This window comes from Plutella xylostella, chromosome 23 (assembly GCF_932276165.1).
Source record: "Plutella xylostella chromosome 23, ilPluXylo3.1, whole genome shotgun sequence".
Taxonomy (NCBI): Eukaryota; Metazoa; Arthropoda; class Insecta; order Lepidoptera; family Plutellidae; genus Plutella; species Plutella xylostella.
Window position 1 is genome coordinate 4,000,041 of NC_064003.1, and position 13,258 is coordinate 4,013,298.

Here is a 13,258-nt window from a genome sequence, read left to right on the forward strand (position 1 = left end):
GGTAGGGATAGGGACTTACGTTAGACTGCTTAGATTGTGTCACATTGCCCAAACAATCAAGACCGGAACTACAAATATCTGTCTTAAATTTAAACAAATATCGGAGATCGAACCCGGGACCATCGGCATAGTAGTCAGGGTCACTAACCACTGCACCATTCGGTAGTCAATTTTTTTTCTCATTCATTCAGTCAGTCATTGAATAAATCTCAGTTGTTCCTAAGTCCGTCAAATCCATAATAGTATGTAGCTAGGCCTTAGCCAGGCATTTATTTTATGCAATTCCTATACATTCAGGACAATGTTAGATATTAGTTAGATAAGTCACATGTATAAAAAAAGCAAAAACGTTTTTTCACAAACATGCAGCCAAACAAACAACAAACACGTCACCTTGGGCGGTGTTGCTGGTGTTCGTGTGTAATCTTCCTTCCGCTGTTCACGAGCCGTGGTGCCGCTGTAATTAATTCATAATTATAATTACACTTTTACATAATAACTTATTCACCAGTCAGCTAGTAGTTTAAGAGTTTACTACACCAGTCGTGGCGACGCAAAGGTACATACCTACAGTTAGCAAGAAATCTAAAACGATTTTCGAATTAAAAATGTATCCAATTTGACTTTGGATTTCGCGATAAACCCTCAGTATCATGGTTTCTAACTACCTACCTCACGACCTCACGGGTCAGTTAAGTCTTTTCACTACTTATCTGTGTGTTCTGCCGGTCTGCCTATAAACTTTAACCTAAATTCCATAAAACAACGCGAATTTAATTGTAAATAAGTGCATACCTACGATTACTATCGACACACTAGGTACTATCGATTAATGGATAGATGATGTGTGGATGTAGGGATAGGGATATATTCACATTTAGCCATAAATCGCCGTTAACCCGCGACTATCGACAGAAGCAATATTCGATAATTCCATGAATTACGCCGTGTCAAATATCAACTAGGCTGCTGACATTATACTATAGGGACATAACCTGAATTAAATTAGTATAATACAGTCAGCGTCATAAGTATCTAAGTAAACTTTTGTACCTTGTGAAACTCATAAACCTCATATTAATTTATAGATATAGATTATAGATATATATAATAAATATTTGCGGTTTCTTAGTTTGACGAGGTACCTTCTTACCTACATAAAAGTGCATCTACTTATGAAGCTGACCGTACATAAGATGTCCTTAGTGGTACTTACGTAGTACATAATTTTTAACCTGTTGTAGAGAGAAACTAAATCTGATATATTCAATGGGATACGTATTAAGTTCATACCTTGAAGCTATAGAGGTTATGTAGTACTTAACTATACTAGAAAATTTTGTTCTTATTTTATTATACGTTCACCGATTATTTACACAGGTCTTGTCTCAGTAGTCCCCGATAAATTGCTCTAGGCTTCCCTCTATTACGTTGTGTATTTTTAAACTCCCAAGTCTAGATAAAGGAAGAATCCTATCTCAAGATGTGATCTTTTTTGAAAACGATCTACCTTACATTTACAATTCTCTTGGACATGACTTTATGTAATTTATTCTGGCTACTGGTATGAATTAACCTTATTTCGACCGTTAGATTAGATAGTTAATCGTTTATTGTAAGATTTGCAGTTGAGTAGTTACGGATACCGGTTTCAAGGCAGTTCTGTTGAAATTACCAACGAGTAGTAGTATCCTAGATCGTGATGACCTGCATCTAGATTCTAGATTAGATAAAATAGGTAGGTACTCACAATTTATTTGAACTATTTTAAGTAATATTTTAACTTAATATTTGTGTTCCCTACACTATAGAAGACAAAGAGAAAAAACGGATGCTTAGACCTAGATAGAACATCTATAAAATCATTTTATAGTAATAGTGGATGACCTAACTTGATCTGAGATTGACACTAAAATGCCGCCAACCGAAACACGAGCACAGATTAACAAATAAACGATAGTTCACTACGCTGCCATCAATCACACACGTAGGTAGGAACTGCACTGTAATGGCTAGTGATGATTAACGATGGTTGCTTACAGAATTGCGTGCAAATTTGCCGTAAGCTGATGACATGATGTTATGTTGCAAACCGGGAAAAAGTCAAATGTAGGTAGGTTCTAGCTAGTTGATGCGCACGGCAGAGTCATAGTACTTTTGATCAAACCATGTCATTGTATACCTCACGTTCAAGACATCAAGTCTTAATTATATACGATTATTATACTACCTACCTTAGGGCTGATTTTTCAATGGTCAGATAAAAGTTATCTGCGGAATAATTCTGATGCTGTCGCGTCAGAATTTTTGTATGTGACAGTGACAGCAACAGTTTTATTCCTCAGATAAAGTTTATCTGACTATTGAAAAATCAGCCCTTAATCAATGAAAGTTATTCTCATTGGACTTAAACGTAAGTACCTACCTAGATCCTGCTCGAGTGTGTGTCTTGTTGTTGACGGAGAAATGTAAGTGAGTAATAAAATAAAACGCTGTAGGTATATTATCTTCGGAATAGCCAGCCAGAATAAGCTCACTCTTATACCCTGATTACACCTCCCGAGTAGAGTAACGAGACACTATCCTAGGCCAATCCTGGACCAATGGTACTGTCTCACCACTCTACTCGGTAGGTGTAACCAGGCTATTAGAGTTACTCACTGGTAAAGTCACCGTGTCTGGAACTTCACACAATATGTCACAGTATGTATAGGTATTATAAATACAGTCGCGGTGGTGAGTGCATGTAACCTAATCTAATGTAACATTCACCGGTTCACCGCAGCTCGTGACCGCTTTGGCTGGGCTATTCGGAACTACAAAGTCATTCCTAAACGACAGTGAATTCCTGTATAGTCTGTGTACAAATGCAGCGTTCAGGGCGGAGCCGGCTCATGAAAGTTCAGTGGGTTTTCTCAACTTGTCTCCTCGAGATACGCTCTGTCATGGTAGAAAACCGAAATATCTGTATTCGCGCTTTATAATACAGCCTTTGTTCAGAACCATAGAAAAACATGCATAACTTGTCTAAGATTCAAACTTAAGCCATATTGAAGTCACGGCTGGTAGCGATACCGAGTCCTACCTAGTAAGTAGGCAGGTAGTCACAGAGCGTCAGAAATACCGCCGAAAAATGTTTTGTAGCCTAATTTAGGTAAGTAGGGTCGGTATCGCTTTAAAAACGATATTGTATCTCTGAATAGTCCTGCAGTCTGGCTATGGCTACTCAATATGCACGTCGCACAATCAATAAAGTGAAACCGCCATTTTCTAGCTAATTAACTTTTCTTTGTTGGACGGATATTAGCGGGCCCCGTCTCACATACTGATGGAGAAAAAGTGTCCTTTAGAAACGCCTTCGTTTGTTTGAAACTATAAATTGGTCATTAGATACTTACTTATAATCATTCATTATCAATTTACATATAATAATAGGAATAATACGAAGGGAACTTAATAGTTGATATAATAATAATTAATAAATAAATGTAAAATAATTCGTTAGGTAGGTACCTACTAATGCACATCCCTAAACATTGAATAACCTTACCAACTTTTATGAAAGCACCTTTCTGCAAAATTATAGGGCTCGCTCGCCCAACACGGCAAAACCCTTTGAACTCGAAATTACGTTTCGTTTTTAAATTGAAAACCTTTCCGTGGGACGGATAATGGAGAGCCCTGTATAAGTACCTATATATTTCTTGCACAAAAGATTCAATAACAATCGTGGACAATCAATCAGCTGGGTGACAATTGTATGAAGTTCTTTGATAAATGGTGGTCTATCGAACACACCAACACCCCTCCCTGCCGCCGTTAAGAGAGTCTCGATTGCAATAAGGACCCAGAAAAAATATTGGCTATTGTGGGAAATATTATTAGCGCTGCCCGTCTCCATCTTCTTCATCCTTGCTATTTTAATGACAATAAAATTCGTGATCCCTTAGCATACTAAACTAACAAAACTATGAATTTCAAAGTCAAAGTCAAAGTCAAAATTTTTTATTCATCGTACAAATATAAAATTTTCTGATGAACGTCAATTTTTACAAATTACTCTCCGTTCGGATAAGGGGGGGCTGTTTCTGTCTAAGGAGAAGAACGGAGGCAAGAAACTCCTGAGCCATCTTTTCAAAAAAAGACTTAAAACTAGTTGGTATACAATACTTATAAGCTTAATAATAATTATTATAATAATATGAGCAGAGCTAACTACTTATCACAGCCATGCATTAACGTCCTCTAAGTAATCATCAATTTTATAATAAGCTTTTTTACAGAGTTTCTCTTTAATGTAACACTTAAACTTATTCTCTGGCATTTGAGCAACTTCTGTTGGAAGCCTATTATAAAATCTAATACAGTACCCTAAAAACGATTTATTAACTTTCGCCAGACGCATCGCTGGAAAAGCCAGCTTATGCTTGTTCCTAGTATTAATGTCATGATTACTGCCAATTGTATCAAAAGTTGAAATATTCTTTCGTACATACATTAAATTGGAAAAAATGACACGGAACACTGACATGGAACTGTAAGGATGTTAATTTCTTTAAATAGTTCTCTCAATGAATCTTTGGAACCAAGTTTGTATGTAGAGTGGATGGCTCTTTTCTGTAATACAAATATAGTTTCAATATCAGCGGCTCTACCCCAAAGCAAAATGCCATACGGCAATAAGCTGTGGAAATAACTAAAGTAAACTAATCTGGCGGTTTCAACGTCGGTCAGTTGTCTAATTTTCCGTACAGCAAAAGCTGCGGAGCTCAACCTTCCAGCCAATTTGGCAATGTGAGGTCCCCACTGTAACTTTGAATCTATAGTCATCCCAAGAAAGACAGTATCATTAACTAGGTCCAATTTATTCCCATCTAGAATAATGTTAGTATCGCATTGTCCAACATTCGGCAGTGTAAATTTAATACATTTCGTTTTCTTAGAATTCAATAAAAGATTATTTACGGTAAACCAATCGTGTATGTCAGACAGAATAGAATTAATTTCATAAAAAATATTTTCACTTCTTTTAACTTTAAAAAGCAAAGAAGTATCGTCAGCAAATAAAACTATATTAGTAAATTTTTCAACCATAAAAGGCAAGTCATTAATATAAATGAGGAATAAAAATGGTCCTAGAATAGATCCTTGAGGGACGCCTATCTTTACATGAGCCCCCTGTGATTTAGTATTGTTAATATCGACCCTTTGTTGCCTCTTGTCTAAATATGAAGCTATCAAATGTTGATTTGCCTTTTGTAAAACCATACTGCTGGCTATGAAACAATCGAGCTTCATTGACATGCAAAAGCATCTGATTGAGTATGACCCTCTCAAATATTTTACTCAAAACTGGAAGAACCGAGACAGGCCTGAAATTTGCAGGGTCCTCCATATCCCCACTCTTGAGCAGAGGTATAATTTTACTCAATTTCATAAGATCTGGGAACACACCTTCAGCGATACATTTATTAAAAATGTTAGCCAAAGTTGGGGCGATTTTATTAATAATAGAAAGAACAAATTTAACTGACATTCCCCACAAGTCTTCAGTTTTCTTCATATTTAAGGACTTATAAATGTTTTTATAATAGTTAATGTATCAATATATCTGAATTTAAATTCCTTATCGGTTGAAGGTGCATTCTCCTTCGTCAGGGTTTCAGCTGCTGCAGCCGAAGAATCTAGGTTACAAGTAGTCTCTAAAGGAATGTTCGTAAAAAACTCTTCAAAGACCCTCGCCACCGCATCATTCGATGTTATAATGTCATTGCCTATCTTCAAAGATAAATTTGTCTAGCGTGTTCGATTCTTCCCCGTTTCGTTATTAATAATAGTCCAAACGGCCTTAGATTTGTTAGCAGAGTCTTTAATCTTGTTATTAATAAAAATTGTCTTCGCACAGTGACAGACACATTTATACATCATGCTATATTTGAAACAAACAACGTTCATAAATAGGTACCTATATGGGAGAGTATACCTTATCGTATACATACAGTCATATATCTCGAATCTCGATCGAGAGCGGCCCGAATTATAAATAATGCCGACTCTACAATTCTGCTGACTCGATTTTTACGAGATATTTATTTACGGAGGTTTCTCGTAACGTGTTTAGGGAATAGTGAACGATGCAAACCTACTGAAAATTCAGAGCTTTTCTAAGTCAGTTGTAAATCAGTTGCGATACAAACGGCTAGCTGTCTAATAAGATACGAGTAGTTAATAAATTATGTAGGCGCTGTCAAATAACTTAAAGAAATTATAATTCTAGTACTACTTTATAAAAAACCGTCCAAGTCCAAGTCGCGGATGGAAGGGTTCCGTACCAACTACCATTATCGTAGTACCCCAATATTTCGTTGCCAGCACTTAATTATCAAATAACTTTTGTAGCTGTAAAGCAAATACATAAGTATAAATTGTCTCTAAGCAGTTTTTAGGTTGATAGTACTTGATACGTTTGGTATTTATCTAGCTCTAGTCTAGGCGCACTTCGGTTAAGTAAAAGTTAAGTGATATGAAGTTTTAAAATAATGCAGATATTTCTCACAAGATATAGTTTAGATTACAAATATTGCGTTATATCAGATTAAATGTTATTGTTGTGTAGATAACACGTAGAGAACAATGCTCTCAGATCTTTTTGTTGTAAAATTTCAATTTCACCAGTAAAGCAATAGCAGTGGAAGTGTATTAAGATTGAGACATTGTAATTATGATGTTTGCGCAGAAAGGCTAGTCTAACGTGTAAATCAGAAGTCTATAGATAGTGTTTATAACGAATAAACTCAAACGCTATTCATAAGCTTATTTTTACTCTATGAATGCTAAGCGAGCTTACGGGGAAAAAGATAGGTTGTTAAACATATTTGTTGGGAGTTTATACTCGCAAATAACTCATTTAACTATAATTACTTATTTTTCATTACCATGTTCTGGACATAGCCCTCTCCCAAGTAGGAAGCTGTCAGTTTCCTTTACCGCCAAAGTCAGGTACAAGTTTCGATAGTCTACGAAAACACTTTGTGATAGGATAGTTTTCAAGTGGTTGCTCCGGTGCACACTTTGAGAGAGTTCGATTGAGACCAGAACTGAAGAATAATAATAGATTATACTAGATAATAATATCCTATGTAGTCTAGATATCCAACATATCTAGATGTAGTCTGTGCCTAGGTCTCACCCTTTGTCCACTCCTACAGCACAGCGAGGAAGTAACTAATCAATGAAGCGTGCAAGCCACTAGGCTCCTATTCCACCTCGTTTTAATAAACAACCAGTTACCATTCGGTATATTTTTTTCAACATAATATGCCAAATTGATTCACCACTGCGCACTGTGTACCAAATTAATTTGGTTGGTCAGTTTTAAAAGTTTCAGACGGTTTGATGGCTCTTTGATTTTAAAGTTTTTCAAAATACATTATATCATCCTTGTTTCAAAACTAATCTCAGACAAAATAAATTATCATTCGAGTGCGAGTAGGTGCGTATTTTTAACGTAATTTTTCTAAATTGCTTCTCCGCATTTACCTACCAATTTTTTTTTATCACCCAGTGAATTTCACCAGGACGTCCCACAGCACACAATGAAATATGACGAGTTCAACGGAAAACCAGGGGGGTCACTCTATATGACGAATAACGAAGTTTCTAAAAGGATAAACGTGCCGATTACACAACAATAGATAGAGTAACCCACCAGGCTACCACCAGTCGCTCGGGGACCATCGAATATCGTATTTCGGAGTTGGAACCGCTCAATACCCGAAGGATCCATTCCGCCGCCTCGCCGTGTTCAGCAATCGAGAAAGAATGGATCATGTCGTTTCATACGTGACGAAATACAGGGTGTAAACGGGACTTATGAATCTTATGTAACAAGATTTTTAAATAATTAAGATTATTGATAAAATTCATGACATAACCATTACTTTTATAATACCGGGCGCCCCGTAATTATCACAATTTACAAGCTGACATAGTACGGTAGGTGGTCTTATCGGTAAAAGCGATCTCTTACAGGGAACCTTTGAAAGGGATGAATGAATGAATGAGTTTACTGTTTTTAAATAACTCATAACTTTATATTCAAAACTTAGTCACCCGAATTTTTTGCACTTAAACATTCGCTTGCGCTTCAGCAAAAGCGTATCATCGGCAGGTTTTTTTAAACGATCGATAGAGGAATCGCTTGACCTTGTTACTGAAGCGCCATTGATATCCGCCTGAATGGCTGTTTTGTTCTCAGAAGATTTCTTTACACCGCATCATCCTTCATCTTTTACATGGCAATATCCGGATTTACGAGTATTATCTTAGAAACATATTTACCAACGTCTGTTTGCAAAGCTTGGTAGATACATAATATTGATAGCAATATGTACATAGCTATACGGGCATCAGCCATATTGAGTAATACATGCTGATAGTCGAAGTCTTTCAAATAGCACAGTCATCTATAACACAAACATGAACAAAGTCACAACTTTACCGGCTGTTCTACCCAAACCAGACACAGCCTAAGGTGTGGGTGACAGGTCCTGATATAGTTTAAGTAGTGTAAATAAAAAATACCATACAAGGACAAAACCGTAGCAAGAAAGCTCATGACATGAATTTTTGCTCTGGGCGGGATTAGAACCCGCGGCCCCGAGACCGGAAGCGAGTTCGATACCGCCTGTCTTCTATTATTATGTAACTTGTGCGTTTCCGTTTCCTATTGCTCAACAGCAAATTTGAAGAGGATAATGTAACGAAATGGCTATGTTACCGTCAGATCAAAGGGCTTCAAAGTCCAATGTAATTAAAATTATCGGTCGTCTTTCATCAACCGCTATCGACTCGAGTTATCGGACGGAGCGAGCGACCCAGAATACGGGAGCGGTCATATTTTGCTTCGGTCACGCCATAACGACCCTATATTGACCTCCATACACGGCTGGTGTCAATTAATCAAACAGCGTCTTTCAAAGAGATGGGGACACAATGCGATATCGGAAATGGACAGAAAATATTTTTATTAAGGTTTGTCGGTCGGTATGTAGTAAGAGGATAAATAAAAAGACATAAAAATCGATATGATCTTTGGGGTGGATGACATTATTGGGGTATGATTAGGCTGTGTAATAGAATCAGATAAGTACGATGTCGATCATAGATATACATAGGTATGTAGTTACCATGTCACAATACAAACATATCACAATAATTATTCACATATCACGTGTGTGATCTAGGAAGAGGCATTGAAGAAAGGTTACAAGTTTGTTATGAAATCAGCTGATCTGCAGCTCTCGTAATTTTACCTAAGTATACTTTACCTATTTACACTACCTAACCTATTATTATATTTCTACAACAAGACGGCTTGAAGAAACATCCTTTCATCGATTAAGTGTTTCAAAGTTCACGTTAGATATTTACAACTTTCGTTCTCAACACTTCTCGATCAACAAAGCCGGACGCGTATTGCTGTTTCTGGCATAATCTAACGCTGGCCATTGCATAATCATTATAAAAAGCAAAGAAAAACAAAACAGAGCGATAGTCCGTAACCGGTCACGGATCAGTCGACAATGTTAATGAGTGAATGAGTGGGAACTACGTATTATGGGCATATTACGATGTCGATGTTGCCTTGTAATTTCATTGTTTCGTTTCCCTCCTTTATATTATTTTTAAGATGTGTCGCCGCAACGCGACGACGACGTCGACGTGGGAAGTGATTTTCGTAATTTATTGTTCGTTTAGTTTTGTGTTGCTTTTATAACATCTAAAATGCAATCAAATTCACTACTTGTTACATTGAAATTAGAAGAAGCAACTGTTTTGCAATCGGGAGCGTAACTGACGGCTTAATATTTATAAATTGCTGTACAGCCTGAATAAAATGTATGTAGTTGTAAACGCGCGTTACCAAAACGCGCGTTGAGCGCTTGTCATCTGAACGTGGCCTAAGTAGGTAGGCATAGGTACTTTGTCATAATTTGTATTTCGCAAACAGAACATTTAAGTATTTTTAAATATCGGTGGACAGATTACTTGCTTGATTGATTTGGCGTGTTTATTATAGAATATAGAATACTTATAGTTGAACTGAAACAAAATATCAATACCTACACGCAATTTGGTCCAGCAATAAACTCACAATACTCATTCCAAAAATAAACAAAAGGAGCGGCTTAGTATAATGAAACATTCATAAAAATTCCTATGTCCGTTACCATTTCCTGTAAAACGAACACGTAACGATTAGGGTTACATTGCCCTTAAACGGAAAGTGAAAATGGTCTCTTTCGTAGTAAGAATACGGGTGGGTATTGATTGATTGGTGGTTTATTAATTAAATGTTTCAAACACTGCATGTTACGTGCCCATGGAAGTAGTAAAAAAAAAGTAAAAATATTGTGTGCGTGTTCTAAATTTAAAATCTTGAATTTGGGTTGGGTTTGCCGTTTGCCTACTCCCAGTGCACGGAAATATCTAAGTTCTTTGTATGTGTCTAGTTTTGGTGTGGTATTTGAATAAGTAGTTAAGTAAGTACTTCCTTACGACTCAGTGAGTATTTACTCACTTTAATTTATTAAGGTGTTATTAAATTAATTCCACATTCATAATGGAAGCGCCATCATCACTAACACCAATTAAAGTTTAAAAATATAAATCTATTAAAATCCTTTACGTATTTTTACGACAAACTTTGTAAAATCACGGAAGAAATATTTCAGATGCCGTCGACGAATCGACGACGCCATAAAAAAACTTCCGACAACGATGGGGTGTTGAAATCCGAACGATCCACGTCATTCATATTTAAAAATAGATCTCCGTTTTTTTTCATCTCGCTTTCACAAAGCTCACTTTGTTTTATTTTAATTTAGCTTTGTCATTTTTAAGGTTCCGTACTCCAAAAAGTATTCCATTTATAAATAAAACGGATTCTGTATGTGTATAGTGCCTATCACTTTATGTCCGATTGACATTCATCCATACAATATTTCACAGTAGCAACCTACTTACTTGTGTAATTTTTCTATTTAAAGTATCCAACCTGTAATCAACTAGCCTAAGCACAATATAATCCTAGATGAATAGGTACCTAATGGAATCTTGGAGTGGTCAGGGACTTCCACAATACATTTTTTTTTTACCTTATTAGGTATATTGTTCGCAATTTTTGTTAATCTTTCGTGCATCGCAGTATACCGCTATACGCTGATTGACCGATGATTTCTGAACGGTATGTTTACTGGTTGCGGTTATAACATTATTACCTGCCTAGTGGTGACATTTCTGTTTGTGGTTTATTAATTAGGTACCTACTACCTATCTAAGTAAACACTAGCTGTATTAGCCATTAAAAAAATACTTAAACGTGTTTAAATCAAAATTTGCGACGTATACTTAGGTGGAATTTCACCAAACGCTAAACGTATTTAGTAGCCTGCCAAACGTGTGTCAGTTAGTACAAAATGTATTTAAAATTTGATTTAAATACAATTTTAAATACGTTTAGCGTTTGGTAAAAGTGACCCTTACTAGTTATTATTCTGTGATTATGCTTAAATTATAAGGCACTTGACAGCCTCTTGACAGAGCCTTACGTAAGCCTTTATCATTACCTTTCGATGAGTAATTATTAGTTACTTATAAAAAGCTATTGTTAAAAAAGCGGTCATTGTTTAGTAATTATCTGTAACATATGCTGAAAGGCAACAGTGATGTAAACTGTATCAGGGTTCGCCATCTAATTGTTTCTCATTTGTTTCTCCCGACGACGACGAGGGGCCGAGACCAATAATTAAAGGGAAAATAATTAAAGGGATTCAGCGTTCCTTACATTATTACCGCAAACCCAAGCTAAGCCTCTACTACCAAACAATCAACTAGTATACTCGCGAATTGCATTGTAGCGAACAAAATGAACTTGCACTCTGTCGGTAGAGCAATAAAGTCCAAATGTGATTGTGGGCGTTGCACCCGCTAGCGACTTTTCAAAGCGAGCCATAGACAACTGACAGCTTCCGTCAGTAATCAGGTCACGTTCCTTTTTTGAAATGCGCGCGGTTCTGTCGCTCAAAAGAGGCGGGTAGAGAAAATATACGGACTGCTTTGCTTTCTGAATAGTTCTCTGACGCTGGCTGCACTGACCATGACCATTACGAAAGCGAAGTTGAAAATTTTCGTCGTAACATGACGAACTGGGATCCTTTCATACTCAATATCCAAACTATAAATAGTTTATTTTCATATAAGTAATGGTGGTCTAAACATGGGTTAAAAATACTTAAGTACCTCCAAATTTATAGACCTTATTTTTTGTTTAGAGAAGGTTTACCAAATGTTTACAAACCAAGTTTGACTGTTTGTATCAGACAAAAGGTCAAAATTTCGTATATATTACAAGTCACAAAGTCAGTCATGTGTAAAGCGATCTATGATACCTACTATGATTTAACTTTAACCGAATGTAACCGAGGCCTCCAATTATTTGAAAAAATGCTGTGGATAGGTTGTAGATGATTTTGTAGCGAATCCAGTGATCGATATAAAAATTGGGTGTGCCGATACCGGTCCCAATAGGCCCGGTGGCGAACTAAAGGCTTTTTATCCACAAGGAAATGTATCCCTTTATTTCCTTATTCTCGTTTAGCAATATTGTGCGATCGATATTGTTACTTATATTTTCTGTCACATTTCTGGCCAGGTATCTGTATCCATGTATAATGTATTATAATTGTACCGTACTGTTGTACCCAAACATTTGAGAACTTTTGAGTTAACTCTCATAAGGAAAGCAACATATTTCTCATATACCTATATACATACAATGAAGAGACCAAATATAGGTTAATAATATATATGGTCTATGTGGTCCATCCATACCTACTTACCAATATCTTTGCAACATTTTAGGAAGAAACACACCCAATAACCTGTCGAGGTGTCGAGGTATTTTTCCACTTCTGCACAAAAAGCAAGCTTTGAGCTAAAACGAAGCGGCTTTGTGTGACAACCGCGCCGCGGGTAGAACCAGTGAGCTGGAAAATGGAGGACGGTTTCGGAAACTTTTGCACCTTCCAGAATAGTATCTGTTCCGAGAGAACTTTTGAATCTGAATCCAGAATAGGAATGCGAGGCTACCGTAGTACACACACGAAAAAATAGCTGTGCATAAGTGTATACGTACTTAATATACCTATTTTCTTATGTGATGTTATTCGTATAATTGTACTTATAGTTAGTGTCA

At 36.5% G+C, this 13,258-nt stretch overlaps 1 protein-coding gene across 1 annotated transcript in view; it reads left to right on the top strand.

The window, feature by feature from the left end:
• The window catches only part of LOC105388960, a 147,751-nt gene that overhangs the window by 1,225 nt on the left and 133,268 nt on the right, over positions 1 to 13,258 (top strand). The window lies entirely within an intron of this gene.